The 21,303-nt window shown below is 42.8% G+C and overlaps 1 protein-coding gene across 5 annotated transcripts in view; it reads left to right on the forward strand.

Annotated features, from left to right (window-relative positions):
- The first annotated feature begins 8,274 nt into the window (after positions 1 to 8,274).
- Positions 8,275 to 21,303, forward strand: part of ADCYAP1R1 (ADCYAP receptor type I) — a 149,432-nt gene continuing 136,403 nt past the window's right edge. For 2 of the 5 annotated variants that reach the window (XM_067291997.1, XM_067291999.1), the window contains exon 1: positions 8,275 to 8,429. The gene's annotated coding sequence lies outside the window, so the exon portion shown is untranslated. Of the gene's footprint in view, positions 8,430 to 8,997; positions 9,073 to 9,200; positions 9,317 to 21,303 lie in introns of those variants that run through there. The other 3 variants (XM_067292002.1, XM_067292001.1, XM_067291998.1) reach the window with 3 other exon arrangements.

The raw sequence follows: 21,303 nt of genomic DNA on the forward strand, positions 1-21,303 counted from the left end.
TCTTCCAGCCACTGCAAGAGAAGACCCAGTCTGAAAGATGAAGGAAGCTCAGTGTCAGCTGAAGATGGAAGCTGGATAGATCAGTGACTTCTTCCCCAAATCTGCTTCACTAGTGTCTTTCTTGTGTTTCAATAAAGGAGAAATTGTCTGGATCAGGGCTTACGCCATAAGTCCTCAAGCCATCATTTGCGAGATGAGAATTTTCTTCTGTACTCACCTTAAACCATCTTTCAGGTTTGAAGATTGAGGTGAAAACTTTCTAGAGTGGGTTTGATTTTAAGAAAAACTTTAAAAAGTATTGATATCCACAGTGTGGATATCCAAATGTGGAGGTATCCACACTTTTCATCCTGATAAAAGTCCATGAAAGTTTGCATATTTGTGGGGGTTCTTTCCATTTGTTGGAAAACATGAATAACTGACAACATTTCATCTCCAGGGGACACCTATTTCTTCTAACAGCTTATGGACTTTATCCCACTATGATACCCACTGCCCTAAGGTAAATATTGATAGAGAATACTCCTTACACTTGTTCAGTTGTGGGTACTACTTTTCTTATTTATAGTTGCCTAGCTTCCTCTGAAACAACCACTTTTTTATTAAAAAATACTATCAGTAAAAGCTTTGCATATGTTGAGCTTCTTTAAATAAATTTTAGAGTTGGAAACACAGAGTTATCAACGAATCTTTCTGCAGACCACTAGCTACTTATATCTAGATTATCAGTAGAGACAATTGTATACTTTTGCTTTGCTGTACTAATGTTGCTTTGTCTGACTCTTTTAGTGGATAGTCCAAATACTTGGCTGCCAAATCTTTTATGATAAATTTATATATTTTTTATTTTCTCTTTGAGAAATAGCACACTCTCTCCCCATTTCTCCAATGCCATACTAAAAAAAACCCCAAAAAACAGAAAAAACAATTCCCTTCTCAATAAATAAAACAAGCCAAAAGAAACCCAAGAATATATCTTTGAAAATTGCAATCTTCTGCTCCTCTAGAAAACCTGTTGACACTTATGAGTAGTACATAGCTCTACTGCTCTGAGCAGACTCACTAAATTGGTGGGATGATTCATGACACCCTACCAAAGTAAAGGACGTGAGCAAGTGTTCTCAGGACTGTGACCCTAACAAAAGTCTTTATAGTCACGGTGATCCCCTTTTTGTCTCCACGTAACACCTTTTGTGCTGCAAGCCAGCCTGCCTTGTGTGCTCTGAGATGTGCTTGAGCAGGACGTGAGTCACAGCGCAGAGTCTGTCCCTAAGAGCTTCTCAGCGCTTGGTTGCTGACTCCCAGGTCTGACCAGAGCTAGCAATGCACAATGCATTTTCTTTCCTGACTTCCTAGAAGGCAGAAGACTTAATTCATCTATGATTATATATTCTTGGCTGCAAATGGTCTGAGAACCAGACTTCCAGGAACAAAGAAAATGAAATCAGTAGACTGACTCTCATCTCAGCTGAGCAGTGCTAATGTCAGCCATTGCCTTCTATTTGAAACTGGAGTCTGACTTCACATATGACAACAGCAGGTTCACAGGCTCATCAAGACAAAATCCAGAGCCCCAGCCAGAGCTTAACACACAGTTTGAACACAGCCTCTCTCTGCATCCTCCCTGTTGTGTTGGAGGTGCTCCTCCTTAACCAGTATCAGCTTTGCATCCTGTACAAAGTAATACAACTTTTTGTGTCCTGTGCTTTCTGAGTCATTATGTATCTATTCCTCCTGCCCTCTGATAAGGAAAACGGTGCTGTCAGAACATGATATCTGTTTCCTTTGCCAGATATGGAAAGTGAGTGCCAGATATGGAGATGAAGTGTAATCATTACTGGTGTCTTCTCCAATTCCAGTCATATCTAGGTCTGGGAAGGAAAGAAGCTCCCAGCTGTTTCTTCAAGGACCTGGGAAAATGTCCTCATGGAGAGCTGAGTGGTAGAAGGTGGATATCATCTCTTCAGATTGTTCATTTCAACTTCAACTCCCTTTAGCACCATCTGAGCCAATGTTCCTTCTCACATCAGCATAGTGTGATCACATCTGCATGATTAGGCAGCTCTTACTATTTAGAACAAGAATGCATCCCCATCTGGTTGTTTTTTATTTATTACACACGTTTCTCATTCATACATTCCCCCCTGAAAAAATCAACACAAGAAAATCAGTAAGGAGGAGGAGGAGGAGGTAAAGCAGAATTTAGCAAGCCCTCAATATAATTGTTAGCAAATAATTTATCTAGACAGCTTGCATTTTGCTTTTCCAAAGCTCAAAACTTTTTTGCTTTCTTCAGACTTTCTGCAGACTTTTGGTGGGTCAAATTTCAAGATTGTTTTGCAAGTCAGCATAGAAATTGAACCTTAAATACGTAATCAATGTTTGGTTATCCAACCAAGGAGCAGAAACATTATTGCATAATTCAACTAAAAATCAAACAAAGTTTTCTTATGAATGTCTATTGACTGAACATAGACATCTGAAGGCCTTCCACTCACAGAATACTTTAGAAAACATAATTATAAAACTGGGTAAAATAATGGACTACATTCAAGGAACTGACTTTGAGAGAGGCATATATCTGAGAAGGGGATAGCCCAGCTACCAAGAATGCCACCAGTAGAACTATTACTTGACATTTATTTGTTCAGGTTTTAAATAGTAAGTAAGACCATCTTTTAGAGATGATACTTTTGCAAATCATTTTCTCCTAAATAGCAATATCTTAGGTCTTTATACTATAAAACTGAAAATACTAATTAGGTTGCATATGTGATATACATGTATTACACATTCATCTCACATAACTAGAGGTACTTTAATGACATTAAGATTATAGCCACTGTGGGCTCCTTCTTATAGTCAGGGGACAGACGCTGATATCTCAGAGGTATCCCAACACTCACCTGAGGGGATCTGTCTATAGAACCAAGGTGCCAGGAAAAGTTAAAGCAAGGAAAGTCCTAAAAAAATTCACTTATCTAAGTGCCTGAAATGAGATAGGATATATCTTGGCCACATAACAATAGAGAGGTTGCAAGTAGGGTGTGAGAGTGCTGGAGGTTTTCAGTTTAGGTCTGAACAGTAATTGAAAAAAATATATATATATTTTTTTCTCTCTCTCTCTATAGATATATATTTAAAAATCAATTTGTGTCAGTCCAAAGCATCTTTTACCCCACACTATCCGAAAAAAGTACAAAACTTCTTTCCAGATTGCCTCAAATATTTTGCTAAACATGTCAAAAAGGAAACCAAACTGTCAAAACACTTTGTTGAGAAAGCACTGAAATGAAACCTCTCCATCCTTTTTTTCCCTTACTCATCATACCCAACCTGATCCCACTACAGATTTGTTCCTTGAGACTGCTTAAAAAAAAAAAAAAAAAATCATTGCCCCAGTTGTGAGGGAAACTCCTGAACAGAGAAAAGTTGAATGTCAAGGTACTTTGCGTGAGGACATCAATGGCATTATATATTTCTGAAAGATGTCTAATGAAGCCTGTGCTTTACGTATCCTCTAAAAATAAAATGGCTGATGCATAAAGTGTCTCTTGGTAGGCTGTGGCTGGTCACTGTATGGAGAGGTAAGAAGTTACTACCTTGCAGTTGTCTACCTGGGTCTTCTGTTAGAGGTAACTGCCCTTATAGATAAGTCATTCCGTATATTTGATCATCTTGATGACCTCCTACTGTGTCTTGTTCATTTTGCCCATTTCCTCTATATCAGAGAAGCTGATGCACATTCTCTTCCCCGCAGTGGGAATGCAACTTCCAATGGAGGGGTGATTCACCCAATGTAATTTCTTTAATCATCCGACTGTGAATCACAAGAGCTTGTCAGAGGACATCTTTAACAAACAGATTCTGCCCCTCTGTCAAGAGAGGCTGGGACTCCAGAGAGAGGGAAAATTTCGGATAGGAAAGATAATTTTGACTTTAATGAAAACTGACTTCAGGAAGGGTAGAATTTCACACCGGCACAGGAACCTTGCATTTGTCACCTTAACTGTACTCTGCGTTAGCAGACCTAGTGCAGCTAAGACATCCCCTTGGGACTGTCAGATATAATACAGGAGCTACCAGAGACCCATGACCCTCCTAGACCTGCAGCTGGGGACAGGAAAGATCCTCCAGCGCATCTCAAAAAGCGCTGGCTTAGGCAACTGATTGCTCCCTAAATCTTACCTAAGTCATAGATACGCAGTGAGCCAAAAGAGTACAAGGAGCTGCTGACCACATGGAAGTATCTATTTTAAAGTGAGCTGAATATAACTCTAGGGTTCACTGACTATCCTGACTAGATCTCCATTGACTATAATGGGAGTGCAACTGCTTAGCTCACATGTGGACACCTACATTTACCTTTCTTAATCTGCAAGCTGAATGCCACCTTTTGCCCTTGAGATGTTATGCGTTGTTGTGTGGCGGTCTGCGAAGGCAGATCAAGGTAAGGTGTGTCTGCCACAATTCAGATAAGTACGTTCTTCTTTATAGCTGACCTGCAAACTAGCTAGCAGAGCGTGTTTTTCTATCGTGCCTATCTTCTGGTGGGTGATCTCTGCCTTTGGAGAAGCTGGAGTCAGAGGCAGGTTAGCCTAACATGCACGCACTGTAAACCAAGCTTAATATATATCTTCTCCCATTGATTTTTCAGTGTGGCCAGCTGCAGTATCTCCTGCAGCAGCATGTGTGTGAGGAAAAAGCGAGGAACTGATGTGAGAAGGTGCAGTTGTTCTCCAGTAAACCTCCTTGCAGGGCCAGGGGAGGGAGACAAACGGAAGAAGACCAGACACCAGGACTGAGGGCTTTGATTCAGTTAGATTCCCCTTGAGGATGGCCATATAATCAGCCTCCTGTCCAGTCAGGAGCGAGTTTACAGCACCTCAACTCCTCAGCGATGTCTGCTCTCATGCCCACCGCTACTTCCAAGCCTCCTAAGGTGAACATCACTGTGGGCTAAGCTTCCTTATATTTACTACAGAGTAGAGTACACACACAACAAGATACATAACGCTCTTTAACTTCAGACCTTGAAAAACCTCATCTAATGCCCTATTTAATCAAACCAGGATATTTAGCATTATGCATTTTCCCTTTCTGTGGGCATGGTTCTACTAGTAGAAATGTCTCAAACTACTACAGATCACTTCTGTAGCCAGAAAGGGAATAAATAACTGCCTTTGGTTGCATAATAGTTGCGTTTTCTCCCACTCTCTACCTCCACCAGATCTTACCCTTGGAACTAGGTGGGATCTACTGCTGACTGTCAGTCCCTCATGCTGGCCATGATAATGGCTGTCATACTTCACACACACTTAAATAATGAAGATTTATTTAATAGACTGCTAGTGAGCATAAAAATAAAGCACCACAGTCTTAAAATGGCTTAATTGTTTTATCCTAAAGAAATTCATATTCTCCGGAGAGCAAAGTTCTTAGACAGACTCTCCTGCCTATTTCGGTAGGAAACCTGAAAAGGATATCAGCTGAGATCATCTAAGGCAGTGCAGTCCAACTGCAGCTGGATTCGAGCCACTAGATGATTCTCTTGGCCCATTGCCCCTCTCCTGGGAAAGACAGGGAGCAGATGTTGGAGCAACACATAATAATTGAACAGCTGGGAGCCTTCTTCCATGCTTAGCATCCCAGGGGAAAATTCCGTAGTGGGGCTCCTGGTTTTTGAGGTAGCACTGCCATAAATTCTGGAAGTCTGGAGGGAACATAGCTGAGAGTTTTGTTTTGTTTTGTTTATATATATATATATATATATCTCTACGGGGTGAGCATAGGTGCTCTTCTTGGGAAGATCAATCGCTTTGCTATGGAGGTTTCTTTGTCCTGCATCTTACCCTTTAGGATGTAGTAAAATAAAACTTGTTGTGATACATCTGAGTAAGTGATAGATGTCTACATCTGATTTAGTTGGCTCTTGGCTCCCTTTATAGTTTTTGGAAATCTGGTCCTTAAATTAAATGGGATCTTATCCTAAGGTAGACATATAAAGTAGGTTTGATAGATAACAAATTTCTCTCTCTCTGCTGTCTCTAAAGACTGCAGAGGGTTTTTATCTCAGCTGTTTGATGTAGACATCTAACTCTTTTTTTTTTCTTTCATTCAGCAAAGTTGCTAAAAACCGTGAGATGTGACTGGAGAAGCTGGCATAACCGGAGAAGGAGAAAGTGCGAAGGAAAGCTTTGAAAAGTCCAGCTGATTCTCTGGCCTGCTCCATGATGCTGGAATAAAAAAGCAGAGCTGGATGCATCCACACTGTGTCTGCGCATGCATTTCTCAGGAGAAGGTGGCTATGCAGCCACGGGGCTTTTACTGTGCCAGGGCACCGGGAACATGCATGCTGCCTTGTCCAGTTGTTCTGCTGTGGAGCTGCATCCCCCTCAGGCTCCTGCACCTGCCCTGGGAGTAACATGCAAGTGACCACTGGACTGGTAACCATTTTGGTTGCTCTTGTGACCGAATTAATTTGGTTTTCCTTTGTTTAATCTGAAAACAAGGTAAAGGCAAGGAGAATGTGAAATGTGAATGAGAAATGGAAGGTGGAGGATACTTGGAAGGGAGATGCAGAAAATGAAGGGGAAGGGGTGAAAGACAAGTGAAGGGAAGGGCCTCCACATTGGGAAGAGCCACAGTATTGGTATCTGCGGGGCTGTGAAATTTCAGGGTGAAGCAGGCAGGTGCTCATGCAGCACAGGTCTCAGGGAATTTGGATAGGGATGCAGGCTTTCAGCATCTTCAGTTTCTGACATGGATCTGCAGGACCTGGGAGCAGTATGGTTGTAGCGGCAGAGGGCTCCTCTAGGCCTGGATCACTGTCCCTGCTGAAGATTTTTAGACTCTTCGACTGATCAGTTCCCTGGGTCTGAGAGAGGGTTTTACTCTCTGCCGAAGGGAGAGGAGACTGGATGCTTTTGAGAGATTCCCTCGCGGGGGCATGAGCCTCCTTGCCACTATCCAAACACCAGGCAAAGGACCCAGCTGGACAGCCCTTCTCTCACCAGCCACTTCGGTCCTCTCTACAGCTCCGCTCCTGTTCCAGCTACAGGTAGCCCTCTTGCACCACTTGTTGAGGGGGAACCTCGTGCTGTGCAGCCGCGAGATGAAGTTCATGCGGCTGCTGTTGCTCCTGTGCAGTCGCTTCCTTTCCTGGATGTGTATGTCTCTGGTATAGGAGGGGAAGAGATGTTTGCCACAAGCTCAGAGAGCTCATCCTGGACACAGGCCACCTGCTCACCTGCAAATACCATCTGCAAAATAATGCTTCTAGGTGAAATTCCTGCTCCGCTTCCCCTCACTTCTCCTCCCTGCCAACTTGAGCTACTTTGTCGCTTTTCTTTGCCACCAACTCTTCTGCAGCTCCAGGGAGAAACTGCCTCCCCTCCTCCCTCCCACACCCCCTTCCTCCTTCCAGCAGTGATGCCATCCTCCCTCCATCATCTTGCTTTGCTGACTCTGTCTCACCAATTGAAAAATCTGTGGGGCAGCAGAGATAGTGTTTAGGGGACAGGGGGAACGGGCAGTTGGGGGGGGGCAAAGGGGGGGAAAAAAAAGAAAAAAAAAGAGTTTGATTTAAGCAACTTCATTTGCATAACCCCCTCCTCCCCCTCGTCCTCATTGGGTTCTTTCTCCCTCCTCCATATTAATGAGACTAGCCAAGGAGAAGCGATTGGCTCCGTGTTGCCTTTCCTTTCCTCAGGCACTCGGGGGAGGAGGTGTTTGCATTTCTCCGCAGGACTAGCTCGCTTTGCAGAGCATTGTCTGGGTATGGGAATCACACACGCGCACAGAAATACAGAGGCGAGCGCACCATCGCCCTGACTCGCGGGCGGAGCGGCTGATCCAGCCCGAGCCCCCTTTCTCCTCCAGCCTCTTCTCCTCCCCACCCCCGCCACTTCCGAAGCCGCAACAATTTCCAAAAAAGAAAAGAAAAAAAAAAAAAACAGAGAGAGAGGGGAGGGAAAAAAAGTTTGCAAATCTCCTACCCCCCTTCTTTGCTGCTTTTTTTTTTTTTTTTTTGGATTTCGCGATGGCACATTCCTTCACGGCCAGGACGTGGCCCATCATCCCCCGTGCACGGGCAGCCTGGACATGAGCGGCGGGCGAGGGAGGAGGAATTTTGCTTTCCCTCGGAGGCGCCGACCCCTCCTCCGCCCGGTGTGAGCGAGGAGGAGGAGGGGGAGGAGGAAGAGGGGAGGAGGGGGGGGAGGAAGGAGCCGGCCTCTCTCTCCTGGTCAGTTTCACCTCGGGACCAGCTGGTCAGTTTCTCCGAGGGGAGGGGGGGGTGTCGGGGGGGAGCTGGTCAGTTTCAGCTCCCGCCCGGCCGCGGCTCGGAGCCCATCACCGCCCCGCCTCGCCCCGCCGCCTAACGCAGCATCTCCGGCGCCGCGACGGAGCCTCCCCGGCCCGCAGCCGCGGTAAGTGCCGCTCCTCTGCCCTCCGCGCCCCGCCGCCCCGCTCCGCTCCGCTCCGCTCCGCCGCCGCCGCCCCCGGCAGCGCCGAGCATCCCCCCGCCGTGCCCCGCTCTTGCCCAGCGCGAGGAGGGCAGTCTCCTGCAGAGCGGGCTCCGAAGATGCGGCCGCGCCATGCGTTCTTTTTCCTTTTTTTTTTCTTTTTTCCCCTCTGTTCCAAGAAATACATCTCCCCTCCCGCGCGGTGACAGGTTAACGCGCTTGGTATGGGAAGCACGTCTGTTTTTAACACAATATGGCTGGTAAATAAAACCTGATTGCTAACAGACCCGGTGCTGCTGTTGGCATTCTCAGGCTCCAGGCTCCCTTTGCAGCTCTGCATCTTCACCTGCCGCAGAAACTCTGATTCACCCTTCCGACCGGTGCACCAAGGCAGGACTTCTCTATTTTTACTGTAGGGTAGTAGTCAAAATTGACGTTAACGTGCCTTTGACCTCTGCTTGCACGCCTCTGTGCACTTCTCATCAGTATTTGAACAGCTGGCTCTAATATTACCGTCCCTATGCAAAGCACATCTCAGTCAGAGGGCTAGCATACAGGACAGACTCTTCACCGCTATGCTGTGAATTTAACATATGAATGGGTCCAGGTATGTACTGGAATCTTAACAGCACTGCCAGCATGAGAAAGATGATGCAGCGTGGTGTTCAGGAGCGGAAAAGGCACGGAAAAAAGCGAAGCAGATTTGTTTAGTGACATAGCGGTGTTTATGGCTAGATGATCATCCCACTTACAGAGAAGTTCATCTGCAAGAACTCCCTGGAAGTCGGTGGCTTTCCTCTGCGTTGAATCTGCTGGTAAACAGAATCTGGCCGTTAGCTTGAGGTAGCACTGTAAGTAATTATAATAATGATAATTTAAAAAATGTTAACTGAAATGGATAGGGCAGCAGAGTGACTTGGTTCTTTCCTAGGGAATTATGGATTACCATCCATCTCATTTGTGTATGTTAATTAGAGTGCATGTGTTGGACTGATATTGCAATGTGCGATGTGACTGAAGTAGTTGTTTGTTTTTTTTTAATCTGCTGGGATCAACAAAAATACAAATAGTTTTTCATTTGATGTTGTTTGGGTACACAGGCATCTCCCTTCTGTATTCTTTCTATGCAACACCGGTGAGGTACAGTGGGGAAACGTTTCCATGGCTAATACATTCTAATCAAAGGGAATATATGATTTGCTTAAGGTTACTGTCAATGATAGCAGGAAGGCAAACTGCTTAAAATGATGCAGGTATAGCTGCAGAAAAAGAACGCATTATGCAAGCATCCTTGCTTGGCTAATGCAAAACACACTGGGACTGTCTCGAAAGAAGTTGTCCTAAAGGATGAGTAAAACAACACTGCTCCAGTCTAATGAACAGCTAAGCAGTGCTGCTCGGTGCAGTAATGGGAGCTGGATTAAAGTTGGTGACTCCATTTATAACTCAGTCTTAGTTCCGGATTTTATATATTATGTATTTTAAATATATAGATATATATTTTGGTCCTGTTTTTATGTGCTGGGGGCAGCAGTTGCTGCTTCGTTGTCCGTTCAGGGCAATGACAATTGATCTGTTATTGTAATCTATCCTGGACGTTGGGGAGTGGAAAGCTTCTCTTGTTTTGTTTTCTCAAACCGAAGGCATGTGTGCGGTGACTGGAAAGATAACCGTTGGCACCAAACTGACTCAGAGGTCATGGGGGCTCCTCGGGAAGTCGGAAGGAAAGCCCACCAGCCCAGCGCATTGATCTTTAAGTAGGCAACTAGCGTTGCAGTCGCTCCTTGGCTTGAGCCCTCCGGCTTTCGTTGGTGTCCCCACAAGTAAACAAGAGTGCTCCTTCCTCCCTGTACATTTAAGATGTCTGCTGTTCGCGCGGTGGTGTCACAGCCGTATACAGCGCTGTAGATCCCCCGTTGTCTGTGTATACATGAACCTCATAAACACGGAGGCAGAAGCTTTGTTGTAGCTCTGTTTCTACCAGGGAGAAAAGAAACAGAGATGTCTGAGATTGTGGGCTGTGCCGCTGATCACGTTCAAACCTTTGTTCATCACATCTCTCTTGATTTGGCTGACTGAGCCGGCGTCCCCGAGATATATATATTTATTTTTTCTGGGGTTGAGTTCCATATGTGCCTACGCCTTTAATCAGTTGGGACCTCTGTCCCCAAGCTGATTCATTTGAATAGAGCAGATTTTGTTTTTCTTTCCTTCCTTCTGAGCACACTTAGTACAAACACTCTAATTCCTAAATTAGCTCAGATTATCTTCTGATGAAACCAGCAGTATTCAAATTAAGAATCACAGAGGGAAAAAAAAAAGAAAAAGAAAAAGTAAACTCAGGGCAGGATCATGCTGCAACTTAGATCAGGGTGAAAGACTTGCAGGAATAAATCAGATCTTACAGTTTCTCTCGATTTAACAGAAGAGACATTTACTTACCGGGAGGCTCAGGGGAGTTAAGCTGATATCAGGATATAGAGGACAGTGGAGATATTCAATTTTACATCACCCTGCTACCTGGCCCAGAGACAACAGCCTCAGCCTTTAAGTCAGCAACGCGCGTTCTCCTGTCGGTTTGTGTCCCCTTGTTTTCTCCTTTCGTGTCTGAGATCCGGTCGTCCTGTGTCACCTGTGAGGACAGCAGGGGCTGGACTCGGTGCACACCGCGTTCCCCAGGACTTTGGAGTGAGCCTTGGCGCCAGTGCAAAACTGGAACAACCCTATCGAAAGGCGCATAAACACACCGGCGAGGGGCTTTCTCTTTTGCGCCATCCGCAACTTTTAAGCCGTCTTTAGTGGTAACGTGTTGGCAGGGACAACTTTAACACCACCGTGGTTCGGAGTACTCCTACTACCCGCTATATACGGCATCCCACGGTGAGCTACTTTTCCAGTTCCCTCTGTGCTGAATTCTTAAGAAAGGCTTTGCATGCAAAAAAAGTATTTGGTAGTTGTCCCCAATCAGTAATAAATGCTAAAATTCATAGGCGTGTGGTGGCTATTGGAAACTCTGTTTGGGTACCAATTGTACGTACATGGCAAGAACGGCAGACTTTTCTGCAAAACGTTTTGCGTTTTTTGTTTTGCCTGTCTTTTATTCTCTGACCACCTTTTGCAAATTTGCTCTCTCAGTTTAATGACCTGTTTTCTTTGGCTTGAACTTTTATCTCCGAAAGGCAAGCAAAGCGACTCCTGTAAAACAGGCCAGATTCTTAGAGTCTTGTTTAGGTAATTCACTGTAATTTGTTGATTGTACCTCTGTACAAACTGATGGGCTGATCTGTAGAGTAATCTGTCTAATAATTTCAGGGTATAGCTCCTGAGGAGGCACCAAATCGTTCCAACTCCCAAAGAAAAATAGGAGTATCATCACACAGAGCATTCAGAGCTAACATGGCTTTTGTGCTGGGGAATATTCCCTCAAAAAGAATTCTGCACCAATACGCGGACGCAGCTGCTGGGACTCATTTGCTGCTTTAATTCTGTGCTGCTGCTGTATCCAAATTCTTCCAGCGTAACTGTCCCAGGAAATGAGCTGATTTGCATTTGACATCCAAGTTTGTCTGCGCTGGAGTCATTCTGGCAGTCTCCTTCCCATTCATTCAGGTGTCAGCCTTTATCCTTGGATGGGGTGAAGTATTGCTACTTGAACCGTTTTAATGCTTTGTTTTCAAACTGTAGGACCATGATCTTAAACTGCTCTGATTTATACATTTAACATATTTTTAAAATGTTTTAAAAAGTGTGAAAACCTCTACTTAAAACCATTGAAATATTTTATGTATAAAAAAAGCAAATCAATAATTCCAGTTTGTGCTAACGTAACTCATAATTACCCTAAAGATGGCAGAAAAGGGAGCAAATACTTATATGGCCTAATTCCTTTTCTTCTTAACAGTAATGATGATAATAATGATAATAACAATGTCTGTTTATAACATGCCGGAACCTTTAAAGTCCAACAGCTCCTTCCTGACCGTACACCATTACACTTCTGCCGTATCCGTTGGGAGGTTTGTCTGTCTGTTGTTGAGGTATTTCACAAAATATCTAAATCACAATGGTATTTGCTTTCCATTTGGGATTCTTGGGTCACAACTGCTCAATAGCTGCGAATGGAAGGATGATTATAGTCCCTTATCTGGGATTCATTGGGCCTGCTAAGTGGAGCTGAGGGTTAGGACAGCAAAAGCTCTTTTGATCTGCATGCTGGGTCAATAGCATAGATTTTTATTGCTCAGTTCCTCCAAATCCTGCTATTTTTTTCCTACGAGGGACCGCGTACTGTCCTATCTGATTGAGTGGGAATTCTGACGGGAAATTTTCTTATTTAAAGGATATGTGGCAGAATTGTGCTTTTTTTTGTCATAGGTAGCAGACATATCATAAGGTCCTGCAGCAGCTGGGGGAGGTGTGAATTGCCCTGTTCTCAAGGTGAAATCTTGACTCCGAGGAATCCCCTGGCAAAACCCTCATTCATTTCACCTGGAAGAAGGTTTTCATTCAGGAGGGGTGTTTGGCATACTAGAGTGACCTGCGTGTACTCCCACTTAGGCATCTGAAAACTAGATGGACACCTCTGGGCAAATCCTCCCTGAATCCCTGTATTATCCAAGCGGAGGGTGGTTCATCTCATCCTGAAGTGGGTCAGATGAATGGCTCTACGGGGGTTCCTACAGTAACTGGTGCAAACCTTCGCATCTGAGTTTGGTGAGATGAATCCTGAGAAGCATAATCCCTCCCTTGCTCCCATCTTTGCTCAGGGGAAGACTAGTAATTTTGTGCTAGTTCATAGCGATGGCAAACCATGATAGGTATCCAGTTTTCTAAACTGCCTAAGCCTGCTGTGATGGCTCCACAGCTTCATCACTGCCTTCTTCCATTTACCCAACCAGCAGCAGACTCGGCCTGTCCCTCACAGGGAACATTCATGCCACATGTCCCAGGCAACACCCTATATATTTGTGTATTTTATTCCTTGATCACTTTGGATCTCAGAGGCTTCCTCACTGTATCAACACTTCCCGTCTTCAGAGCACGTTCGATTCCTTTGAGGGATTTGCCAGCTGAAGCCTGTTTGTCATTCTGCGACCGGGTGGGGACACATCCACACGAGAGCACGTCTAGGACAGAGACATGATTTTCCGCAGGCACACGCAAGCTCGCCGTGCCTGTTCCCTGAGCCAGCCAGAAGCTGTGCAACGCTCCAAGCCTGATCTAATACGCCCGACTTGTGAATAGCTACACTGTACGTTGCGAGAAGATGCAAATGAATGCTGACCAGATCGCATTAGCTTAGGGTTGGCACCCTGTGAAATACGTTTTGGCCAGCTTGGAGCACTTGACATGCCTAGAATTAGGTGACCTGAAAGCCAGCTTTTTGCCATAAATCAATAGCTCAACGCTTTCTTATTATAATGCACCCTCTGTCCTAAGCTAACAAAATCCAACTGTCAGTTGATAAATGGATTTAACTAACACCTTTCTCCTTAACTATGGCTTTTAAAAATATTTACTGAAATCCGAATAATGAAAAGGAAATAGAGACAAACCTCTCACAACACAATTATATGTAGACTGGAATTAAAGTTGCAGAAGTAAAAGTTATACCTCTCTACAGCTGAAAGAAATTATATTTATTTAGAAAGGCAATTTGAAATAGGTGAGATATTCTTAACTGTTAATTCATTTTTCTGGAATGCTTTATTAGACTTTAATAAATCATAACATTTCTGTTTCTGCTTTTGCTGACACTTTTTTGAAGTAGGTTTATAAAAAGACTTTTCATTTTTTGGAAAAATATAAAATGAGACATTTGTACTTATAAGTAAAATAATTTATTTTAAAAAATCCTGTAATAATGATATTTATAGCCACATATAAATATTTAAATAGGTACAACTTGTGTAGCAAAATCCAAATATAAGCATGGACTTAGTACAGTGTATTCACATTTCAAAAACGCTGGACAGACAGCAGCACGTTCTCTCGCAAAACTGGCCTAGAAACAAATTGTATGAAGAAGCCAGTACAAGTGCATTATATAAAGGCCCAAGTTAAAGTTAGTAAAGTTACTCATTTCCTGTCTTTTAGAGAACTGGATCTTTGGATTCTTTCCATCCTAAGATGCAGAGGAGATGAGAGAGCATCAGAAATACGGCAGATGCTTAAGCTCATCATGACTAAGGCTGTGAATGTGTCACAGCTGTCACCGGAGCCTTGAATTCCACAATCCACATTCATTCATTCGAGTTGCATTAGGTTTGACAGCTTGGATGGTGTTTTTGTGCTAGTGAATGGGTTAGTTAGCCGAGATGATTATGTACAGTGGGCGAACAGCTGGAACAAACTTTATTTGGGAAAATAGTACTTGGTGATTGCGGAGGAGAGACCAGCATGAAAAGCCATTATTAGCTGTGTTCAAGCTGCTTCTCCACAGCATTCAAGCCCCTAGACATCGCTACGTATTCTTTAGCTTTTTCTTCTCTGACTTGCCTTTTACACCACAGCTGGATGCAGTAATGATGGTGATGCAAAAGAGCTTTCAGAGGAGACTACCAAAGCCTGAAAGTTACTCGGGAGAGGAGAAGAAATGAATATCACAACCTTTTCGGTTCCCCCAGCAAGTGCAGCCCCGACATTTTCCTCTCCGGTCTTCATCTCCTTTTCTTTCCTCTGCATGGAAGTCTTCCAGGTCCCTTTTGTTAAGATAGTTTCTATCCTAGTGACCAGAAATGGGATTCAGCTCACAGGTTAAGACATTGAAGGAGAGCTGTGAGCTAAGTGCCTAAGCTCCTCTCATTGTCAAAGGAGATTTAGGACAGCTTCAGTCACCTAAACACAGGTATCAAGTGCCATCTGAGATCCCCTAGGACATCTAACATCCACTTGGGGCTAGGAGGTATGATGCTGATCTACACCAGATTTTTTCCCTTCTATATGAGAGTAGGTAGGTACCCTGGGGCATTAGTGACACTGAATACCAATGCGTAGGCTACTGACTTTGGCCCCAGACAAAGCTCAGAGGGAGAGGTTCATCTAAGCAAATATAGGTATCCACTTTAGAGTGAGCTGCCTTACTCTTTAGTCTGAAGAGTCCTGAACAAACACTACTGAGATGATTTAATTTAATCCTGCCCTGGGTTTTCGACCCCTCCTGATGATGCAGAATGAAATTCTGATAGAATCTTGGAGAACGTCAGGTATGCATCGGCTTTGGCGAAGGCTTCTGTTGCTTTTCTTTGCTTTTTTTTCAGGCAAGTTCTCTGTGTCCAGAAGAAACGGAGGTGGGTCTGAGATAATTAAAGCAAAGCATGACCTGTTTAGAACACAAACACTTCAAAGCACCAGTCCTTAATACTATTCTGAGAGGCCCAGCTCCTTCAAGCTCTTTTGGGTAGTTTATCTTTGTGTATCAGTTTGGAGAACCTCTGACATAACTCTTCCTTGAAGAAAGTGATTTAATTTTTAAAAATCCATTTGATCTATAGCTTCCTGATCTGGGAAAGCAAGTCTCGCATCTTCCTAGCAGGCAAAATAAAGGATGCCCCAAACTAAGTGCCTCTCTATTGATTCTATTGTCTTGATTTTTTTTTTTCTGATATACTGACCTTTTTCTCATATATTGACCTCTTGCTTTTCTTCCTGCTATCCTCACTGGGTTAGAGTAACAAGGGCATATTTTAAATTCTCTACTCTTCACAAACAGATTCTGAGACAGACCTCAATAGTTATGTATATGCTTAAGTTATTATACAGAAGTTCCATGAGCACCGTGGCTTCATTGTATACCCCGACCCGTTGTCAGAGCTGTTCACAGACACAGGAAGTTTAGTGGGTGAAATATGGATAAGATGCTTATGAAAGCAACAGTGTGATAGCTTAAGCATGTGACTTAGTTCAGATAATTTGTACAACAGGGCCATTTTCTTAAAAGATGAAAAGGAAGCTCACTTGAATGTTAACATGAGCTCCATTCCTTTGGTAGCTGTCTGGAGAAACTCTTACCTGATATTTCTACCTGACAGACTATCCCACACTGTACTTCCTACAACGAAATGTTATAATTTCATTATCTTTTTATTTAAATCAGAAAAATAAGATTCTGAATTTTTAGACAATGGTAACATATGTAATTTTATGTAACTTGGCTTTTGCTTCTCTTATAGTTATTTGCTCTAAACATAAATCATTTTTGAGTTTGCAGATTCCGGAGATGGACTAACTGGCTATTCATTATATGCTCTCTTTGTAGGTAGTGGAGTCCAGATTGCAATTCTTTCCATCACAGAGTAGGTTTCTAAAATAATCCAGGTGAATTGGACTTTTTTTTTTCTTTTTTTTTTTCCTTTCTCTCCGTTAAATCTAAGGAGACACTGGGCAGGGAGTCCTGTTGAAGAGCTAGGAAAGATAGGCAAGATAATTTAAAAAAGTGAAATTTGATCTAACCATTTCATCTAAACTGACCAGATTCAAAAGAATATGCAGGCACTTCTTTCTGCATGTCCAAGATGATCCATATCACCATCTTCAAAAGCATGTTCAAACTTGCACTTTATATATCAGCTTTGAGAACTTTAAGCCAAAATCTCACAACTTGTGGTTCATGGGCTGGTTCCAGCCTGCCAGGTATTTCTACACTTCCTGCTGTGCCCTGCCATTTCCAAAGTGCATCACCCCAATATGCTACCACTTCTATATGACTCTGAAAAAGAACCGGCTTTAGTACCTCAGTAGTCACACTCAGACTACAACAGGTAAAAAGATCAGACCCCAGATCATGACCTATATATAATACAGAAAATTTAATATACATGTACATCAGGACTGGCAAAGGCAAAGAAGATAAACTCTGAAAAGGCTGAACCTATCTTATTGTTTCACATCTGTACAAGTTTTCACAATGTATAATAATCTCCATCTTTCCTTACAATGCATTTCAAGACCTGGCTTCCTAGGCTGGCGGAGCAACTTAGCGCAGAATGTGATCCCATCATCCTCCTAACTTGACTTCCAACATTTGTAAACATCGTACTAGCCTTTGTGCCAAATTATTCCTTTCTAAAATCAAAAAGACTAAGAGAAATGATTCATGCAAGAGAACATGAAGAGGAAAAAAAGCCTTTCATGCTCTAAACTGAATGGGTAGTAGTGGTGTCTCCTGAAGCTGACCTTAGCCGTCAAGGAAGAGCTAATCTCTAAAAAGAGAAAAATTCCTTCCTACCCAGCAAAATGAACCATACTGATCTGCCAGCCTATGAAATAATCAAATGAGCAAAAGAGTAAACAAATATGCATTCTTCCAATGACATTCTGCTTCCCCATGTGCTATGAATTGTTCAGTACCGTTTTTGCTATGTGTCCTCTTTGCTCAAAGGGATTCAGGATCTTCTTACCAATATCATGACTTCGGCTGACATTAGGAAGATCAGCTCCTTGACTAGCGGTTGTATATTTTCATGTCTGGGTTTACAGACTGTCCTTTATGATTCCACCTCTTATTCTTTATTGTCTGTATCAGTAGACTGCTATCTTTAGTGATCATAAGTAACAATACATAGTAGGTCAATACAGCAGGACTTTGCTCTACCTGTTGCTTTGAGTTTTCCCTTCTTAGTTTCCTGTTAGCAGTTTTAGAGGAGCTTCTAAACGATGCTTTGCAATGAGCTAAGGGAAGGAACCACCATCATTAATGTGGGCAAGGCTGAAATGTTTGTCAGATAGATTCTTCCTGCTTGTTGCAGCCTGACCTTCCTGCAGTACCATTGAATCAGTAAGAGGTGATCCTGCTTTCTTAATATATCTCTTAGCAAATATCTTATCAATGTTCTTTGATTTATTTTAAAATAAACCATTTAAATGAATCAGCCAATATGCTTAAACTTGTTTGTTTATTTGGTAATTTCTTCAGCATGCCACTCCAGAAGAGACCAGAGCTCGATTGTGAAAGCACAACAAACACTCTTCCCATGAGACACTTGGAGAGCTTATAGTTTTAAAAGATTTCTGGAAGATATCTAGGCATAGATCTGGGCATAATAATGTAGAGTGCAATTCATTTTATCCTGAAGCAGGAATACAAAATAAATCAGATGAACGGTGCCCCCGTATTGCCTGTTCCCTCCACTGGCCATCAAGAGAGCCTGGGATGACTTACTTATCTGTAGACATCTACAAACTATATGCCTGAAGTTACTGGAAGGAAAACCACTCAGATTTGCCCAAAGATGTATAGAAAATCTGAAGTTGCTATCATAACGTCATCACAACTCTCCTCACAGAGTTACAGAATAATACCTTCCAAGCACATAGTAGGGTTAATAGATTTAAAAGAAAAAAAAATCAAAATATTTCCTTTTTTAGATTCATAGAATTTAAGAGTGAATACTTACTCTTCTTCTCCCAAAGGATTTCTTTCAAGGATTGTTGCCATTATCCTAAATTGATAGTTAGTAAGGAATGATCTGTTGAAAACGCAGAACCTTAGAGCTCTTATATGCTCAGAGAATCAAAGTATTATCCTCCAACATTTATCAGCTGCTTAGGTTTTTCCATATGTCAGCTTATTTTTACAGTATGCGGCGAATGAAATTTCTGTTCTCTTTTCAAGGTAAAATACATCTCCCATGATGTGGAAGAGACTACTTTCAGTAAGATCTGTTTAGCAATAGTACGACTGCTTGACTCAGCATTGCATGAATGTTAATTAGACTAGAAATAGTTGGGAAAATAGATAATCATTTACACTGCTGAAATAGGTGGAAAAAAAAAGACAAGAAGGATCTGCTGTAGCCTGGAAGAATATGATTTCCAAGTGAATTGCCCTCTATACAACTTTTAATAAATAACATCTTTGACAAATAAGAGCTGACAGCACCCTTTTAGAGAAGGGTGGTTCATGAAATACCGTGACTCAGAGATTGTTCCCAAATGCAGTTTGGATGAGGCCATTCCCATTTGGGGCAAAGCAGTTTAGGAGAGTGGATACATGTGGTGCCACATCACTTGGCCTCAAGGCCAAAGAAGGATCCCTGACCTGTTTTATTTTGCAATATAGGTGTAATGTTAATGTCCATTTCTTTTTCATGACCCTGCAACGAAACCTCCATTGGTGGTTGTTGGCTACTCAGTTGCTTCCTCATGCTCCTTTTCGATCGCAAGCAAGTAGCTGACAAAACAGTTCAAATACCAAGGTGATGAATTTAGCATAAAAGCAGAGGCTCCTGGCTGGCTGGACAGATAGATTTTTTACTTTGGTAGAGGATTGCTCAGTGGTTATTGAATTGCTGCCATTGACAGATGGATTCACTGTGGTCCAGCTGTTTACTTGGACAGAACGGCTTTGCTTTTAGACCTTTTAAGCATTTTTGGTCTAGAAGCTGCACAAAGATGATTTATAGAGAGTCAGATTATGTTTGTACATGAGGGGAAGGCAGATAGAAGACTAGAGCTAGGGACACATCAGAGACAACCCTGTCTACAGGGAGATGTTGTTGGCTCTTGTATAAACATCGCAGCACATAAGTTCTCTTCACAAATGCCAAGGAACGTCAGGAGGCAGAATCTGACACGGACACCTGTCAGTGGTAACGATAGAGAATTTGCAAAGCTCAAACGTTCTGAGATTATTTTATATTAGTGGAGTCTTTCCATGTATTCCATTTGGCCCCTTGTCTGCAAGACTTGGCTGAGTCCCCACTGGTTAAAATAAATCATTCTTTTCCATAGTTGCAGCCCATTATAAGTTGTATCTCTTTTAAAATAATTCAGCCCCAACAATTATTGCTAACATGTTTGTGACTCTGCAGCAGAACTGGTGATAGGGGATATCTGCATGCACACCACTATCCGAATTTGTTTCAGCAGAACACGTTGTTTATCAAGTCCTTTGGGGTACAAGGGACTCTACAACTGTGGAACACACTATTTGTGCCTATACTGGCAAATTGAAGTGCATCAGGGAACATCCTGCATCACTGGAATTTGATCATTAAATTGTTAATAAATTATTATTAAATTAATGTGAAATTATTGTCATGGCATGTCGCATGGGTTTGGGGACAGGCCAGCTAGCATCCTTCTTTACAGTGCCTGGGCACGGTTCAGAAATTATCAAAAGGCATGCATCATTGCCAACAGGCAGTTCACAGGTGGCCACCCTATTTGAAAGGCTAAAAAAGTTCAAGAGTCTATAGGTAGCCTGTTCTGTGCCAGCTGGTGTCAGTGCCAAGAAAAATTGCAAACACCTTATTAGTATGCATCTAAATTATAGGGGAAAAAAGTACGGCTGAAAACAGCAAAACAACTGAATAAACAAAAAAATGGTCCATCTTGTACCTCCCATATTCCTTAGCTCTACGTTATTCTAGGTTTCTGGGCACTGCCGTTGAACCCTAGAGGGGGGAATCCTAAGGCAAAAACCCTTGGCTTAGTCATGACTCTGTGCTTTGATATCTCGTGTTGTGGCAAGTTTGGAGTGTGGCTTTTCCAGAGCATCAGAGTTCAGCTTCCACGTGAAGCAAGGATGCTGCTGGGATGGAGCAGGAGAGCTCCCACTTGGAGGCAGACCAGATTTCCCGGAGAGCCAGAAAGTGTGTTGGAAGAGGGAGCTGGCTGCACATCAGAGAGTTTGTGTACTAAATTTGCAGATTCCTAGGGAGTCGTTTCCTTAGTGACAATGACAACATGAACAATTTTAACATATTTTCTTCATATCTGTTTTCAGTGGCTTGGATATATTCAGAAGTCAGAGTACAATTGGCATTTCCCAGCAGAAAAGTTTTTTTTTTTCTTTTTTTTTTCCCTTCTGTCTTTGGGAGCTCACACGGGCACAGAG

Source organism: Apteryx mantelli, chromosome 2 (assembly GCF_036417845.1).
Source record: "Apteryx mantelli isolate bAptMan1 chromosome 2, bAptMan1.hap1, whole genome shotgun sequence".
Lineage (NCBI taxonomy): Eukaryota > Metazoa > Chordata > Aves > Apterygiformes > Apterygidae > Apteryx > Apteryx mantelli.